We start from the raw sequence: 20,360 nt of genomic DNA, 5'->3' as shown, positions 1-20,360 counted from the left end.
CTTGTGGCTCCTGGGGTCATGAAGGACTAAATTTTATTAAAGAAGTTGGGCGCCGAATAACTCTCAAAACAGGCGACACTCGAGCTTCAGCCTTTCTTATACAGAGATTAAGTATGGCTGTGCAAAGAGGGAACGTAGCAGCGATGCTAGGAACGCTTCCACCGGGAAAGGCACTGGAAGAAATCTTCCTTCTGTAACCACCCTCCTCTCATCAAACTCACCCAATTTCTGCTAATTAATAATATATAAAATATATTTTTGTAACCTTTTGATTAATTAAATGGATTTCCTTTTTCTTTTGAGCATGTCTATTAATATAAATATAGGTGTATATACTACTACATTACTATTATGCAATATCGTATATGAATTGACCCATGTAAATGTATACTTATTGAATGTTTATGAAATTCTATTAGTCTAGTAAGTTTGTTTGAATATCGATTACTTTAATAATTACTGAAATGTTCCTTGCTTTAATAATTGTTAGAACATTCCTTATCCTAATATCTGGTCAAGTATTCGTTCTGCCGCAATAGTCACTTTACGTATATATTGCAAAAACCAAAATTCAAAATTCCCTTTACATGTATATGATATATAAAATAGAGAGTAAACATTAAAGTCTCTAATAAATTACAAAAAGCAGGATTAAAAGTAATTGCTTACATACAATGGAGGATCCAGGATATGATCAAGGGAGGGGCTAAACCATAGTTTGCCGCTTTACCCAGTATAAAGCAAGATTGAAGCCCAATTTATCAAGTGTATACCTGAGCATCAATGGTGGCTCTATAGCCCCTACAGCCCCTCCCTTGGATTTGCGCCTGCTTACATGTATGCTGTAGGGGCTACAGATCGCCACCGTTACCTGTTAAAATACTAACGGATTGAGTCGTTAAGGAACTCAGCCAAGATAATTCTTGTAGCGATCAACTGGAAAACGGGACACACAGTTTATTGGTTGCCCTCCCTGCTGGTCTAGTGGCTAGCACGTGCGCCTTTGGTGCACGGGGTCCCGGGTTCCATTCCCGGTGGGAGAGCCTTTGGAACTTCAACTGATTCTGTGTTCGTGTCCCTGTCGTTCTAGGTTACTGGGAAAGCCAGTTAAACAGGTAAACAACAAGTAAAATTCAGTAGAAAATAGTAATACGTAGATAAGCAAGTTAATGAGGCACGTTCGGTGAATCAGTTAACTTTTTAACGAGAAATTTCTCGCCTCGTCTCGAAAACGAGACAAGACTTGAAGTGTTTTCTTTTAATTCGAGAAGAGAGAGAAGAAATATGAAAGTTCTCGTCTTCTTTCCGAGACGAGACGAAACATTTCATGGGTCTTGGCGGTATCACGAGTTAACCCAAGAATTAGTTGAGTTGATTTTGATTTTAACGTTCCATTCAGCAGCGAGGCTATATGAGACTTGGACCTACTGATTAACGTGCAATCCGAAGCACATGACACCCAAGCATTAGAACTGTTCCAGTCTTACATGCTTGATAGTATAAATACTATAAATTGATAAAGTGATTGTAGAACATAATGATCATTTATCAACGTTTAAAGATAATCAAGGCATGTAGGATGTAGGATTTATATTTCTGGGCTTTCGGCTTCTACAGCCATTTAGCCCGTCCCTTGGCGAGTACACTATCCCTGGAAAGGGAAGGAAGAAAGGATTGGGGAAGGAAGGAAGCGGCCTGGGACCTATAAGTTAGGTACCATCCCGGCATTTGCCTGGTGTGAATGAGGAAAACCCAGGAAAACCTCATTCAGGGGGGCTGGCCTGAAAAAGCTTTTTACACTTTTTCGACCGAGTGCCCCCACCGGGAATCGAACCTGGGACCGAAAGATACTCAAGGCATTAAATAATATACTCAAATAATAAATCTAGTTTAAATGTTGTTATATCACACTTTTCGGGGTCCTGTCGTGACACGAAAGGGTTCTGGTAATTTGTAGATGAAATTAAGAAAAAAAAAATCAAAGCATAAACTTTGTATGTCAATTTACAAAACGACACGAGAAAAATTTCAAGACGTGATGAGAAAAGTTTTTTCTAGAATCGAGACGAGACGGAAAGAATTGTTCAGGAATCAAGATGAGTCTTCTATAAAATTTCCCAGACGGGACAAGAAAAATCTTATGCCTCATCCGGTATTGTCTCATGGGCTAGATTAGAACTAGTAATTAGATTTCTGGGTTTTCGGCATCTATGGCCATTCGTTCGGTATTGTCTCATGGGCTAGATTAGAACTAGTAATTAGATTTCTGGGCTTTCGACATCTATGGCCATTCGTCCGGTATTATCTCATGGGCTAGATTAGAAGTAGGAATTAGATTTCTGGGCTTTCGGCATCTATGGCCATTCGTCCGGTATTGTCTCATGGGCTAGATTAGAACTAGAAATTAGATTTCTGGGATTTCGACATCTATGGCCATTCGTCCGGTATTGTCTCATGGGCTAGATTAGAACTAGGAATTAGATTTCTGGGCTTTCGGCATCTATGGCCATTCGTCCGGTATTGTCTCATGGGCTAGATTAGAACTAGGAATTAGATTTCTGGGCTTTCGGCATCTATGGCCATTCGTCCGGTATTGTCTCATGGGCTAGATTAGAACTAGGAATTAGATTTCTGGGATTTCGGCATCTATTGCCATTCGTCCGGTACTGTCTCATGGGCTAGATTAGAACTAGGAATTAGATTTCTGGGCTTTCGGCATCTATGGCCATTCGTCCGGTATTGTCTCATAGGCTAGATTAGAACTAGGAATTAGATTTCTGGGATTTCGGCACCTATGGCCATTCGTCCGGTATTATCTCATGGGCTAGATTAAAACTAGGAATCAGATTTATGGGCTTTCGGCATCTATGGGCTAGATTAGAACTAGGAATTAGATTTATGGGTTTTCGGCATCTATTTGCATTTGTCAGGTATTGTCTCATGGGCTAGATTAGAACTAGGAATTAGATTTCTGGGCTTTCGCCATCTATGGCCATTCGTCCGGTATTGTCTCATGGGCTAGATTAGAACTAGGAATTAGATTTCTGGGCTTTCGGCATCTATGGCCATGTTAACTCGTCATGTTTGAGGTATAACGTCCTCTTTGATCACACTATTCGAGGAAAGGGTGGGAAGGAACCGGCTTGGGACCTGTATGTTAGGTACTCTCCCAGCATTTGCTTGGTGTGAATGAGGAAAACCCAGGAAAACGTCACTCAGGATGGCTCGTCTGGAAAACCTTTTCTACTTTTTCACCCAAGTGTCTCTAGAACTCTTACAGTAGAAACAGATGGATTTTTGGAGACAACACAAGATTTTCACTAGACCATGTGAGACGAAACAGCAACTTTTATACCATAAGCAAACGGAACTACAAACTATCTTTTTATTTTACGCTGAATCAAGGGCGCAGATCCTGGGGCCGGGGGGCCCTGGTCGCCAATTCTCATGTGGCCCCTCACGTATTTTGATAAATACAGTGAAACCTCCCTAAAGCGGACAGCCGTGGGGAATCAAAAAATGTCCGCTATAGAGAGGTGTCCGTCTTAGAGAGGTCTCAATATTTTCTTACGTAAATTAATAAACAAGGTAATATGCAATTATATTTTTTTTGCATGACTCACGTATTTATGAATATTACCAAAATGTTACTGTACCTGCATTACCTTGCGCCATCCAATTCAAGGCACAACATAGGAATAAAATGTTATAGTTCTCTGCGCTTTACACTTATCGCTACTTACTACGTTTTCGGTGTGTTGCTTTAATTTGTGAGTTAATTGCAGTCCAGCAATGACTTAAAAAAGACAATATGCGTACCTATGTCAAAAATACCAAACTTGTTTTCTGTTTGGTTAGAGATTCCAGCGGGACAATAGAATTATGTGTGTGTTTCTGAAGCAGGTTAGGTGGGACTGGAATGCAAGCAATGGATATAAGGGTGTTGTGAAACAGAGACCCTTCCTCTGGGTTGCTGAACAGACAGTTGAGGAAGCAAAATGTTGTCGCACCCACACTTACTTCCTTGGTGACATACGTATGGTTTACTAAAAGTGTACTTTTACTGCACTTTACAACTTGTTTCTAGAGAAAGTGTCCTAATATGGAGGTAAATAATACCTATAAAAGACAAGAAAGACTGTCCGTGTCCGTACTAGAGAGTGTCCGCTTTAGAGAGGTTTGCCAATATGTTTTTTTCCTATTACAGTGTTTGGGGATTACAAAATATGTCCGTTATGGGTGGTGTCCGCTTTATAGAGGTGTCCGTTAGTAGAGGTTTCACTGTATGTATTTTTATTATTATATGTATTTTATGAATATACCATATTTGACAATTTGAATCCAATTTGTCTTAAAATCCTCATATATGCTTTCTTAGATGCTTGTCTGCAGCAAACACACATCTGAATCCCCTCCCCATCCTAAGTAACAGAGAAATCGGCGCCCTTGCGCTGAACCCATTCGAAAAACCACTTTTCACTATCTCTGACGTTTTTTCTTTGATACCTGTTGACAGTGTTTTTGGATGATTTCTCTTGCCATTCATAACATAGTGTGGAAGTCTAATAATAAATTCTGATATAAAAACCATAAGAGTAATGAATTACTTTAGAACTAATGAAATTCTTAAGGGAAATTTGAGGGAATCCTCAAGTAAGGAGGTCGTATTTTGTAAATGGAGCTCTATATGTCATCGGATGAAAATAATAAAGGGAAGGGCTTTTCGTCTCGAGAGAATTTGATCTGTTGTCATAGAAGCTTCGATATCATTTCCCTCCAACTCCTTTGGGACTAAGGGAAAGGGGGGTTGCTTTTACTTTCCCCTTCGAATTGGCCAAGTGCAAAGGAGCCAGGTTCAAAGTCAGAGAAAGCGAAAACTAACCTTCTATTCTTTCTCCCCTCACACGCTTCTTTTCCTTTTTCTTTTTTTCTTTTTACGTAACTTTGACCGACGCAGTGTTGCCATTGCACGGGCAAAAACTACGAATCGTATCATTGAGTGAAAACACGTTCTTGATACGTTTGGTATATGTTATTTGAAATGATCACAGAATAAACTAAATTATAAAATTTTCAATGGAAAACAAAGAAACTACTGGCAAATATACATCTATAACGTTTATATTAAATAATGTAACAATCTGGTGTAACATATGAAATACGGTGGGGGCAGTGTAATTTAATATGGGTATTCTGACAGTATATTTGTCAATTTGTTGTAATTTTACTTAAAAATTTTATAATGTATTCAAGGAGTTAGTGCATTAGAGGACTGAAACAGAATAGATAATGATAATACTAATCCCTGCATTGTTTCTAAGAAAATTACTTTTGTCAATAGGTTCTGAAGAAGTTAATTATTTACAATCAATATTAACTGTTCGTTTTTACGAGAAGGCATACTATAATGATTTACACTTTTATGTTTTCAGACATATTCATAGAGCTTAAGAGGCCTCATCCCGGTGAAATTAAAATACCGCTAATTTTACAGTAATTATGTGATATCTTCAAATAGATAAAAGATAATCTAAATGTGGAACAAGAGTGCCCTAGACAATATTATTTTGCGTGAGATACCATTATCACAAGTCACCTAGTGGCTTTCCGTTTTCAGCCATTTAGAAACGAGAAAATAAATGCCGATTTTCACAATGGTTCGAAAGCGAAAGAATATAAGTGAGTCGTGATAACGGTATCTCATGTAAAATGATATTGTCTAGGGCGCTCTTGTTCCACATTTAGATTATCTTTTATCTATTTGAAGATAGCACATAATTACTGTAAAATTAGTGGTATTTTAATTTCGCCGGGATGAGGCCTCTTAAACAGCAAATGATGTGTCCATCTTCTTAATATAGGCTATTTTCCATTTATCTATATGAACTTTAGCCAGCGATGTTCAGCTTCTGAAGACCTTTCTCTAACCAATTGTTTGAAGTTCCAAGCATCCATTATTTGGACTTCTTGTTCAAGGAGAGGGCAGTGGGGACGGTTACTCCCCAAAAAGCTATTCCCTCCTAACTAATACTAATTTAACGTAAGAGTTCCCTACAAATGATACAGATGTTAACGTCATTGTAAGGTTTTAAACCGTCCCCATGTGATTCAAATGAAAATGAATTGAAATCTTTTAAGTTTTACGTCTCACGGTTATGCCGGCAAGGCTAAAGGAAACGGTGCTGATAAGAAATGAATGCAATGGTGGAATGAAGAAAGTGGGACAGAATGGGAGAACCCACACACATGGTGTTTGTCAAAGACAAAGTTCACTTGGCGCGAGCTGGGATCGAACCAAGGACACCGGGCAAGATGTGATTCAATTAAGCTATACACGGTAGTTAATACAATGTTTACGTGCTAAGTTCTCGAAGTGGGCATTGTTCTCCTACTTTTAAAATTACATTTTCCGCACTATTCTTCCCTTTCAGTGGATCATAATATTACATCCATCTATAAACAGAAATGAAAGAGACAAGTGAGAATTTCCTCGTATATTTGCTTCGTCCAATTATGATTAATTGGACTGCGTGCTTGTCTCATATTATGATTAATTATTATAGCATATCATATATAAAAGCTTCTAATAGAAACAACAAATAAGATATAGGATTAGGTATCAGATTTCTGGGCTTTCGACATCTATGGCCATTTAGCCCTTCACGTACATGAGGGATGACATCTCTCGGCAATTACACTATCCGATGAAAGGGAAGAAAGGAAGATGCCTGGGACCATTATGTTAGGTACTATCCCGGCATTTGTCTGGTGTGAATGAGGGGAAACCCAGAAAAACATTCACTCAAGATGATTGGCCTAAAAACAGCTGTTATACTTTTGAGACCAAGTGATCCCATCTGGAATCGAACCCGAGACAGCTCGCACCAAAGGGGAGAGCGTTAGCGACTTCGCCACTCGGAGCTACTAATCAGATATATCGTTTGCTAACATATTTCCTCAATATAAATGTTCACCGTTCAGCGATTCGCCAGCCGAAACGAACCTCCTGGATCCACTAGTGAACGCGAGGGAATAGGCGCTGACCATATCTTCCCGAACTTAAAATTTGCCGGCTGACCATTTAACTGTTTTGGAATTGGATTTGTTCCAGTTCGTTTTTCTGTTTCATGACCTTGTGCAACGCCAAGGTTATGATGGACAGGTTGGCGCGGGCGCATAGAGTATTATACAAGATCAGTCCTCACAATGTAGCCCTTTCCCCACCACAATAGCTTGCTTCCAAGAGAGCTGGATAACACCAGCCAAAGGCTGTGGGCTTCGTGTCAGGAAGCTTATGATCTGTAGTTTCTTTAGAATGGAGAAGCAGTTCTCATGAAGCAATTGAATGTCAAAGATCGCACGTTGCGATATGGGAATTTTGATCACTGGCTGAGTGACTCAGTATTTCTGCAGGGTATGTGGTGATCGTTGTTAAGTATCATTGGGTGATCAGGTTTCCACACTGATGTAATGACGACATGTATTTATGTTGCTATTGTTGTTCTTACAATGTATACAGACAGGTAGATCATCTTCTATTGCTTGCCTCAGGAGCTTTGTGGTAAACGAGTGCTAACAACGGAATGTGATGGGATTGATGATTTCAACGAAGACAATTACGCTGTGCAACCACTCTTTATCTGCTGAGATATCTATAACCATTCTTAACGTGTTCCTGGAAGCTTCTCGTGTTAAAGAGTGAAATCCCAAGTTTACCAATCAATTACGTTAAGCCCATTTCTCATCTTTTCGATTTAAAACAGTTGGATCTTCCAATCAATTTTTAATATAATGATTTCCAATTAAAAACTATGTATTTATTAAAAGACCTAAAGTCAACATATGCATTTAAATAATTAAACATTTTCTTTATATGATTAGGTAAGTATCTTCACTGTCCGAAACCCGAGTACCTGTGAGTCCACGTCTCATATAGCCTCGCTGCTGAAAGGGTCACTAAACTAGTATTCAACCAACTATGTCAGCCGGGAAATATATTATTGTAACAGTAGAATAATTGTAAAATGTGCCAAACTACTAAGAAAATATCTTTACGAGGGTAAGTCAAAAACTATTCGCAATTTTGACGTATTTTTTCTAACTCTTCTTGTGTTGTTTGCACTGACTTCTGCCCTCATTTATTTTATTACTAGTTGAATATATCCATGCTTCGCACGGGGGGCTGTATTTGGAAGTCCACGCCTGTGAGAGTTTCACCATCGATTTCAGCGACCGCGAAAACTATGGATTTGATACTAGTATCGGTCATTTTGGTCTATTTTTTTTTTACATGTCTTGGTATCCTCCCGCCGACCCCCGGCCCTCATACAATTGTAGCTGAATTTGCAAGTCATCGCTAATGGAAGTGTCAGCATTGATCTCAGCGACAGCGAAAACTATGGATTTGACACTAATATCGATCATTTTTGATTATTTTTACATGTCTCGGTACCCCCCCCCCCCCCGGGAGAACCCTCGGCCCGGAGAAGAATAGCGTGAATTTGGAAGTTAATGCGATCGGAGTTTGTTTCCCCATAGATTTCAGCGACGGCGAAAACTATGAATTCGACACTAATATCGACTATTTTCTACTACTTTTACATGTCCCGGTAAACGCCTTCCGTGAGACCCCCCTGGTTCGAATTTTGACAAAAACGTTTAACTCTGGTCTGGAGCCTGAACCAAGGTATTCGTGTCTAAAATTTGGTAACTCTCGGTCAATTTGTCCGGTTCCCAAGCCGGTTCCGGTAAACGTTCCCCTGAGACCCCCCTAGTTTGAAATTTAGAAAAAAGGGCTTCGTCTTGATCTAGGGCCTGGGCCGAGGTACCCGTGACCAAAATTTGGTAACTCTCGGTCCACTCGTCTGGTTCCCAGGCAGCACACAGACAGATAGACAAACAAACAAAGTCTTTATTTTTTTATATTAGATTAGATTAGATTATACTGTTGTGCTCATGCTATGAAAGTTTGATTCTAATTCTTCCATTTGCCTTCCTTTTGTTGCAGATAGATTATGGACGCTCCATTAGAAGTTTGCACCAAGGAAGAACAATGGAAGGTGTATCATTGGGCCATCAAATACTTTCGACACAAACGGGAACACTGTCTTGCAGCAATGGAAAGTCTACGAAAGGATTGAAAAATTTCAAAAATGGTCGTAGAAATGTTATACGCACGAGGACGACCATCTAAGGCCACAAGTGATCACAACATTAAGCCTGCACGTGACATAGTTCTGTTAAGACAGACGAGTGACTATTGATGAAGTGGCACATCCTCTGGAAATTAGTCAGGGTTCCTTATACACCTTGCGACCACAAAAACCCTATCACTGTGCAACAAAAGGAAGACAAAAGGAGGAGTTGGGATCAAACTTTCATAGGAAGGCCATAATAGCATAATAATAAAATAAACGAGTACAGAGGTGAAGAATATGAGAAAGAGTTCTGTCAAAATTGTAGATAATTTTTGACTTAACCTCGTACTAATAACTTTCTATACTGAAAGTGATCTTCTTTGGTCCTTGTTCGTCACTCCAACATTATTAATAATGTTGTTTAAAAATTTACCCAAATAATGACGTTAGAAATTTTACATTATTCCTATTATAATTTATTTTTAATTCTATTCTTTCATTTTGTATTACACTTTTGTTTTCAAATTCTGTCGTTACTCTTTTCTCCGTGCACGGCTACAAAATTATAGTTTAAACTAATAGTGTTCCATACTATCAATATCCGCTGTCAATAATTTATCCTTCCTTTATAGTTGAGAACACAAAAACGTAGGTTACATGCGTAAATCCTGTAGTTTTTGAACTTAAGAGTCTTCATCCCGGCAAAATTAAAATACCGCTAATTTTACAGTAATTATGTGATATCTTAAAATAGATAAAAGATAATCGAAATGTGGAACAAGAGCGCCCTAGACAATATCATTTTGCGTGAGGTACCGTTATCACGACTCACTTACCTGCTTTCGATTTCGAACTATTCTGAAAATCGGCATTTATTTTCGCGTTTCTAAACAGCAGCTAACGGAAAGCCACTAGGTGTCTTGTGATAACGGTACCTCACACAAAATAATATTGTCTAGGGCGCTCTTGTTTCACATTTCGATTTTCTTTTATCTATTGGAAGATATCACATAATTTCTGTAAAATAAGCGGTATTTTAATTTCGCCAGGATGAGGCCTCTGAACCACAATAATTCGATCAATGTTCTCTAACCGAGAATTGAACCCGAAACCACGTCACAATAAAAAATTGAAGAGGGCTATGGAAAGTTTCTATGCTACGTATTTGCGTAACACGACTGTTTTTTATGGACGAAATCTTTTGTTTGGAAATCTTGAGTAAAAATCAGATAATACAGAACATGATTGCGAATCCTCTTTTTCTCTGTGGATTTTGTTAGAGTTGGCAACTGTGCGCCACCCGTGACGAGGGTCAGTGCGTAACCGAAATGAGAGCGGGGCTATCTAAGTGAGATGAATGCGAAGGGACAGATGCGGAAATGGTATCGGATGGCCATTGACAATTAAACAGGAAGGAAGGAAATAGAAGGAGCTCTGGCGGTCAACATGAAAAGAAGAGACTTCCCCCAACGTCAAAGACTACAACCACCACCGAAAACCTCCGTTTATATCCACTATTCTCAGCCACACCCAAAATTATTTTTTTTCTAAAAGGAGCGACCGCTGCTCTTCACCCACAAACATATGTTGAGAGGATCAGGGACTCCCAGAAATATAGAACAATGTACTCTGTTATTCCACATAAGGCAAAAAAAGGGGGGTTGTTAATTCTCAAAATGCACAATTTTCGGAAATCCATCATCTGATAATTTCTGGAACCGTCTCGACAGACTTCACGTGGGAGTATTTCCTGTAGATCACATGAAAAAAAAAAAATTCTCTTCGCATCTGGATTGACACTTCCCTCATTCATATTTATATGCATGCTATCATAGAATGTAAAAAGTTTCAAAACTTTTGTCCATTTCTGAGACGTTTATTATTAATATTTAAATTCTCGTTTGTCGTTTTTGTAATTCACGAAGAACCCTAGCAACCAGTTGAACAGATTTCTCGGAGGAGTCATAGAGGATCAGCCGAAGGAGTCGCCTATTCTAACCTGTGTAAGAGCAACAGCTTCAGTTGTCCTAAGTTACGAAAATCGGGTAAGTTTGTTTTAGTTTCTGAAGTAAGTTTATTGTGCAATGTGTGCCGAGCTATAATTAGATAAAATTTTTCACTTTAACGTCCAACGGCTATGCTTGTAAGCTGAATGAGACGAGTGATTAACGAAAGTTAATAATTACGGAAGAATTAATGGGATGAGAACGTGTGAGTGAGTGATTTTGAGTTTAACGTCCCATTCAGCAGCGAGGCTATATGAGACGTGGACCTACTGATTATCGTGGAATCCGAACCACATAAGCTCCCGCCGGGAATCGAACCCAGGTCTTCCACGTCAAAGACGCGTACGCTAACTGCTTAGCCACGAAGGAGCTCTGGGAGGAAATTTAATAGGCCCGAGAAAAGCGTGGGACACGATGTTGTCCACCACAAACACCAATGCCTGGGATCGAACCATATATCCCTCGTACCAGAGATGGAGCCACTTTCTCGGCGTTATACCATCTCTTCGTACATTCTAATTCCACTAATTCTTCTAATATCATTCGCTGCCATTAACCATCTGTGTCCTTTACCCAAAAGTAAATAATCGTGTAACGCTAAGCTAAAGTTGGATTTCAGAGGCCTCATCCCGGCGAAATTAAAATACCGCTAATTTTACAGTAATTATGTGATATCTTCAAATAGATAAAAAGATAATTGAAATATGGAACAAGAGCGCCCGAGACAATATTATATTGCCTGAGATACCGTTATCACAAGTCACCTAGTGGCTTTCCGTTTTCAGCCGTTTAGAAACGCGGAAATAAATGCCGATTTTCAAAATGGCTCGAAATCGAAAGCAGATAAGTGAGTCTTGATAACGGTATCTCATGTAAAATGATATTGTGTAGGGCGCTCTTGTTCCACATTTCAATTATCTTTTATCTACTTGAAGATATCACATAATTACTTAAAATTAGCGGTATTTTAATTTCGCCGGGATGAGGCCTCTTAACTTTATTTTCGAAGACAAAAGTATTAGCCCTCACTTCTAGGATTAAGAGTTAGAAATTAGATTTCTGGGCTTTGGGCATCTATGGTCATATTACCCCGTCACGTATGAAGGATGACGTCACTCGGTGATCACACTACCCGAGAAGAGGGAAGGGAGGAAGTGGCCTGGGACCTATATGTTAGGTACCATCCCGGTATTTGCCTGCTGTGAATGAGGAAAATCCAGAAAAATCTCATTCAGGGTGGCTGACCTGAAAAAGCTTTTACACTTCTATGACGGAGTGTCTTCATGGGGAATCGAATCCGGGACTGCCTCTTTTATAGTCTAGTGGTTCGCGCCTTTGGTGCACATGGTTCAGGGTTCGATTCTCGGTAGGAGAGAATTGAACGCATTACAATAATTCGGATTCCACCTTAAGACTACAGTCTCGATGCTGAGGAGACACGCTTAAATTCAACAAATGAAGGTTCTCTACGAATTTGACAAAAGTTTAAATACATGTGTTTGTTGAGAGAGGTGGTGAAGAGCGGTCGTTATCCTGCACATGTACAGACAGAGAGAGAAACATGGCTACCTACTATTTGGAGTAGGCCGTAGCGGCTTTCTCTGAAGTCTCATATGAACACATGAGACGTAGGTGACGCCATTAATCGAAGAAGGTGTCTCAGGACAAAGGGCGTGACTCCGCACAATGCACTGGATGAGGACAGTGAATAACCCAATTTCCCTCTCTTTAATGTCAACTGTTTGTAATGTCTTTGACTGAAGAACTTGACCTGCAACGGATACCGTTTGAACAATGTGTAAACAGAGACAAACTCTCGCTTTCAGGCTGTTAAGTGCTCTACTTTCTGTGTTTTCATTAGCTCAATGTGTATCACTTCCCACATGAGTCGTTTGTCACCTACACATATACACAGACAGTTCCCACGGGTTTCCCATGAGACCGACTACTGTCATTTTGTACTCTGTTTGAGTAGCGCTTGTTTACAACTAAAGACTTCTAATGAAGGGTTGTCCTATTGGGGGTTGTTCGTTTCAATAGTAATATATAACACTGCTGTTACGTTGGCATAAATGGTATTTCGGAATTTAAGGAGTAATAGTTATTTCACAGTAGACTGGGTTTGATTCCCGCTGGAGAAAGTCTTAATTAGTCTAAGGGGAAGAAAATGGGAAAATACATCACTATTTAGAGCAGGAACACAATTTAAAGTTGCATTTATTTATAAGGAATGACTATTGGATGAATGTTGATCAATCGCAGTGAAGCTCTATCTTCCGACGTTGCCAGATTTACTCGAGAAGATAGAGTTGCGATTCCAGAATTCCTTTTCTTTTCATTTAGACATCCAAACAATGTAGATGAATGATTAATATTTTTCTCTAGTGAAAAGGAAAATGAAATGAAATATTTCAGCTTAACATTCTACGATTAAACCCTTTAGGCTAAGAGAGATGAATGATTATGCCCTTTAGGCTAAGGGAGATGAATGATTATGCCCTTTAGGCTAAGGGAGATGAATGATTATGACCTTTAGGCTAAGGGAGATGAATGATTATGCCCTTTAGGCTAAGGGAGATGAATGATTATGCCCTTTAGGCTAAGGGAGATGAATGATTATGCCCTTTAGGCTAAGGGAGATGAATGATTATGCCCTTTAGGCTAAGGGAGATGAATGATTATGCCCTTTAGGCTAAGGGAGATGAATTATTATGCCCTTTAAAAAATTCTAACTAAACATATATTTATTTGTACATTTCCTCAATAAAACTATACTTGATTAACAAGAAGATAATTGATGTATCATGAAAATTTCATTTTACGCTTCATCTTTAATCTTTCTCTTATAAAACAATGTAATTCTATCATTTTTTTTTTCTGAAAATATACGTGGAAGTATTTTACAATTACGTATCTTTACAATTACTTTTGGGTGCATACACATATACATACTGGCTTGTAGCATTGGACCCCCCCCCCAAAAAAAAAAATAAAGCTACTATCCTTACCAACAAAAAATTCTGGGTGCATGTCTGTTTGGAGCAACTACAATTGTATGAAGCTATAGATGACGCATCTGACGAACTGACTTCTAGTTCCCTCCATCTCAGAGCCTGTAATATGGGATCTCAATACTCCCGTGCATTGGCCGTTTTATTATAATGAATAACCGGCTGTCGATGTTACTGTGATTTCTGGCTGTGATTTGTTCTCATACACTGTAGCTATGACAATATTAAATATTTAATGATCCTATCATTTGAAAAATATTTCCGCTCCAGAGAGTTGTAACAAACTGACTGCGCTTTGGAGTCGTCGGGTGGAACGAGAGTTTTATAGCTCCCTTCTTCCCGCTTCAGAATTTTCATTCCGCTGTCGATGACGGTGTACCACGTAATAAACTAGTGACTGGGGAGTCTCTGCTGACACATAATTATGTGTATGGTCCCCAGGGACTGAAAGTCCTCCTCCCTTCATAGACATTCCGTCTGCCCCGAGATTCGGATACTATGAACGAGGACTCCCACCAAGTCCTTGTCTCTTGTGGAAACTCCGAGGTACTCCATGAAAACATAAAACAATGGCAAAGCGGTCGTTCTTATCAATGATTTTTTTTATGTATGGAATTGTTTTTATTCGCAGCAATTAAATAAAAATGTTCGGCTTTAACTTCCTCGAACTGGAAGCTCCAGAAACTACAAAGATGGATTTTATCTGTTATCACACCGGTCTCCCTCCTACACCATTAAGTATGTTTGCTTAACTGCATAAACTATATTTTTAGATTTATTGACAATGTTGTAAGACTTGAATTTCATCTAGTATAGTTCCATGTACGGCAGATTTTCTCTGTAGGCTCAACGGAAAAGGTGATAAATTGGAGTGAATATTTGATGGAACGAAATGTAAGAAGTATCGGGTCCAATAAACCCGTTGACACGTTGTTGTCCAGCACAAATTTATATGATCTGGGATCAAACATCACATTTCGGCGTACTGCTGAGCATGGGTGTCGATCCTGGAAGGCAAAGAGAGTTTCAGCCTCAAGCTTAACCTATAGGCTCCCCGTATTTATACTAAAATCCTCACTGATGTCTTGTTAAACTAAGTCTGACGATGAAACATACCTAAACGCCCCCTAAGTAATACAGAAATTGGCACCACTGGTGCTGAGGCATTTTGTCAAGAAGAAAAATCAAAGACAGTTTAAAATTTTACAGTAGAACATGTCAAGTGTTTACGAAATATTATGATAATCTTTTGCCTGAAAGTGGAGATCTTCCTCTAAAAGATCAAAACATATTAACGTACTTAGTTCAGGTTTCTGAATTTGTCTTCTTTCACATTGCGAAGCTAAGCCTCATAAGTCTTACAAATAATCACGTTTACACTAACGTATACAATTTTCTTATTATTTCATACACGAATATAATAAAAGTAAGAATAAACGTTGACATTTACATATACAGGCCGCTTCCTTCCTTCTTTTCCCCCTAATAGTGTGATCTCCGAGGGACGTCATCCCTCACACGTGACAAGCTAACATGGCCATAGATGCCGAAAGCCCAGAAATCTAATTCCTAATCAGAGATGTAACCAATGTAAATATTTCAGTTCGTTCAATTTCGTTCAATCGTTCGTTCAATCAACATTTCGTTCAATCCAGTCACAGACTGAGTGGAGTAAAAGTTGGAAAATACAAAAGAGCCATGGAATAGTAGATATATATATATTTTCATCTAACCTCTCATTCTTATCAGGCTATCATTTACTGTTTCTTAATCATTCTTGCCAGCCATACCATTTTCTTTCCTTTATTAAGTAAACTGCACTGCAATTAAAAATATTCAATCTCCACATTTGGCAGCGATAACTTGCGGAGAATTAGACCAAGTTCAACTGTTATTTTTATTCTCAAAAATCAACAATAAAAATTTTGTACAAAATGCCACATTCACATATAAATATTCAACATGTCTGTGAAATGGTAACATAACTGAACCCTTATTTAACATTGCCTTTGCTAAATTTTGGAAGGAATTATATTAAAATATCATAAGAACTCACTCAAAAACTTGCAACGAATAGAAATTTTAATCCTCTTTCTTTCCTGATTTCCATTGAAGTTTTATATTTTTAGATGCAGTGTTAACTTCTAATTACATATGTTGCTTATTAATATTAATGTTAGTTTATATCAGTGGCGAGCACAAAAGCACATTATTCAGTTTTCTGTTTTTGAAAACTTTCAAAAAAACCGATTTTGATTTTAAAAGAGTTCGATTTTCTATCAAACCGGTTAGTTTTTTTTTTACCAAAGATATTGAAAATGAAATATCTAGTGTTACGTCTCACGTTTATTCTCTTTAGCCTAAAGGAGACGAACAATTTATCAAAGTAAAAATTTGTGGAATGAGAGTGTGAAAGGAAAGGGAGAACTCCGAGAAAGTCCATGAACACGATGTTGTTCACCAGAAATTCAGATGACCTGGATCTTATTAGAGACCCCTCACACCAGAGGTGAGCGATCTACAAATGATCCAAATTGATCCATATATCTTCTGCAAAAGTCTTCGGTGCATTTCTCATTGAATAATTTATCGTACCACACTAAGTAAGAGGCCTGTAAAGAAACAAATGTTAAAACTACAAGTCTATAAACAATTGACTGGTCGAGAGACAGTCTGACGCAGAAGGCTGCGCCGTGACCAAAAATGATTGAGAACCATTGTTCTATAGTACGACATATCCTAGACACTTTTTTCTTATTGTTTTATTCCCAACAAATAAAATAAATATTCATTTCAGTGTTAATATTAAGTCTTTATTCCTAATGTAATTTTCTGCGAGGTATTGGCCAAACTACCCGATTGACTTCGCTGTATCTCCAGTTTCTAATACCTCCCGTTATATCACCACTTTCAAGTTTACAAGCTTAGTGTGTGGGTTACTGGTAGCAAAATTATAGCTCGTTTTTAATAAAATTGTTGTTTGTTTGCTAGTGATCGAAGTTATAAAGGGATCATACTCTATTTCGACCTATACGTGAGCGTTGGCTTTATGGCTAGTGTTCGGACTTTTGGCGCGGGAGACCTGGCTTCGATTCTCTGCTGAAGGTAATGTAGTTCACATCCAACGTTAAGTTTTAGGTTCATGTCTCATATAGCCTAGGTATTGAATGGGATCCTAAATTCAATATAATCAACCACAGAATATGAATGGGTGAAATCAATACATTGTTTTTTTTTTTTTTTATCTGGTCGATGCTTAAAAACGTCATGTCCTACTTGTCATGCAACCCAACCAACCTAACTGTAAATGCCGGTTGCATATACTTAAGGCGCAAACTCATTAGCATCCTTTTAAAATCAATGAATCATTGTCCTGTAAGTGATGATTGAGGGGAATTAATGATACTCAATTACATTGCAAGTGCTTTTTTCCGCTTATGATTCGTTTTACTCAGAATCAGGCCGTATCCAGGGGGATCTAGGGGGCCGGGCCCCCCTAATTTTTTGCTACCCCCCTAAAATTTTCACGGTAGGCTTACAAATCAACTGTAATATGGTTGGGTCGGGCCCCTACATTTTTGGGCTGGCTACCAGCCTGCTCAGAATCATAAGGTTAGGTTTCATGTTACCGTTTGCACATAAACACACCCTTACACACACTCTCTCTCTCTTACGGAGGTTAGCTTCAAAAATAGTTGACCTTGGTTCGAGAAACGATTCTATCTTTATAACTATAGGTCTCGTTGCTATCCCTTGATGGCATTAAACTAAGATAAGAAAAAGAAGAAGAAAGAAGAACTGAGTTCTAATGACCTCGGAAGACTATATCTTTTACAATACTTTTTAAAATATTTTTACTGGAGATTTCTTCATAGTTTGTTATTAAATACTTACTAACAAACCATTGTCCTAACAAACCAACAGGTATGTTGCCAGTAAAATACTTTGGATTGATCGAGACCCTGGTGTGTAACCTCAGTATTTCATGTCACGCGCCTCCCTCCGTTACGAAATCCTGGCTGATCGAATTAATATATGTTGCCAGTAAAATAGTTCAGAATGATCTAGTCCCTGGTGTGATAACTACAGTATTTCGTCACGGACCCCCCCCCCCTATTACGAAATCCTGGCTACGTGCCTGTAGGTACATTTCGTGCAGGTATCTCAACGTGAAATTCGAAAGGCGTAAAACGATAATGATTACCAATAAGTAATAATAATAATAATAATAATAATAATAATAATAATAATAATAATAACCAAAAATCACAATTTCTTATTATTGTAAACATTAAGCTACATATTTGACAACTTTATAGCAGTTGTTTCACAGTAATTTACCGATCTTAAAAATATTAAAATGCACAAACTGTTGCTCCTAAAAATTTCCGAAATATTAGTCGAACGTCCTTTAGTTTCCTTCTTAGTGTTCGAATATTTGTTAATAACATAATTATTAGTTTCCTAATTATGTATAATTTAAATAGTTATTTGTTTATTCGAATGAAATCTCTCGAAAAATACAGAATCGAATTATTTGAATTTTAACAGTGTTAATATATACAAGGGTCTCTAGACGAGATCTTAATATTAAAGCTTCGAATTGGTTAATAAAATAGCATTATTTAACGAGTGTTTGTTGCTAAACCTAAAACTATGGCCGTCCTAGCTGATCTAGTAACTAGTGCGTGTACCTTTGGTGCACATGATTCCCGATGAGAAAGAACAAAATATGTAATGTCATAATCATTCAGTTTCATTAATTATGCTTATGTTTCGGTCTAAGGGACATAATCGTGGGACGTTAAAGTAAAATTTTATTTCATTCCAGAATTATTAAGCTTAAGAGCCTGACTTACTAAAAATAATACAAAATTTACCATTTTTCTTTTGCTTGTTTTTTCATAAGTGAAAGGAGATAATGAAATGCAATATACTACAATTATGGATGTTATTCTACAACAGAGACTTTCCGAGACTAGACATCACTTTCACGATATCTCCTCGATACGGAACAGCCTTAATTCTTGCGTCTCAAGCAACCCTATTGTGATTCTTGCTATTCCAGGCAGGACCGTATTTAGCATTTTTGCCGCTAATAATCTCAGAAAATTTAAGACAATAAAGTGAATAATCAACATTTAGGTGGAAGTGGAAACAAATATTCAATACATAAAATAATATATAACATTCAGTTTCAGTTTATAAAATTATAATTGATTTGACTGGACATCATTATGGAGGCTGAGCTAAAGAGATTTCTTTCGCGCTCTCTGTTAGGCTAATGTGTCGATCGCATCATTATCATGGTAAGGTATTTTTTCCAAAATATCTTTCAATTTTACTGCAATCTGGCCTATGTGTATATATTAGAAGCTTGCAATCAGTGTTTCTTTCAGAAATAATGTTCTGGGGGCACACTTAGTATTCCTGGGGGGCACTACTGATACTATTCTATTTATTATTATATTATAGACGTATTATTTTGGTCGGCTCCGGGGGGCACTCTCAGAGCTCCGGTGGGGGGCAGTGCTTCCCCAAAATCAGGTCTGAAAGAAACACTGCTTGCAATATCTGGTTTGAAGGTCGCATCTCTCTACTTCGTCGAGTTTTTTAACGTCTTTAGTAACTATTTCAAATGAATTGGTAGGTAGATTCCTATATACTAGAATATTATGCGATTGCAACTAATGTTCATATTGAGCGACAATTGGCTAGTGATCTTGCTTCATAGTCGGGAGACTAATTCCAATACGACAACTGATCATACTAACTAAAGTCCTTTCCACGGTTTTCTTCACATTCACCAGGGGAATGTCGGTATGACACCTTCAAACATAGCATATGTACATCTTAGATCCTACTTCATTTTTATAATTACTAGTTGTTCCTCCCAACCTTTGACTCTCTGCAATTGCCTGCTCACTAGCGACATCTGTTGTCCTGAAGTACTAGGCAACGCAGTTAGCGGCAACTATTAACCTGGCTGTGAACTATCCTATAAGGAATTAGCGGGAAAGGGGCCGATTCGTCTTGTATTTATAATAAACATTAAGAATATTCAAGTGTTTCCTGGATATTTATGCAACCCGCAACTCTCAAGTGTTTTGCACTCTGCATATTAGTTTTACTCACAGACTGGGATATTTCTTAATTTATAAATAGAATTATTGTTTAGTGTATATCGTTATTAACTTGCCTCATAG

Source organism: Thermobia domestica, chromosome 9 (assembly GCF_964235325.1).
Source record: "Thermobia domestica chromosome 9, izTheDome1.hap1.1, whole genome shotgun sequence".
NCBI lineage: Eukaryota > Metazoa > Arthropoda > Insecta > Zygentoma > Lepismatidae > Thermobia > Thermobia domestica.
The sequence above is the reverse complement of the archived record's forward strand: the minus strand, read 5'-3'. Positions refer to the sequence as shown.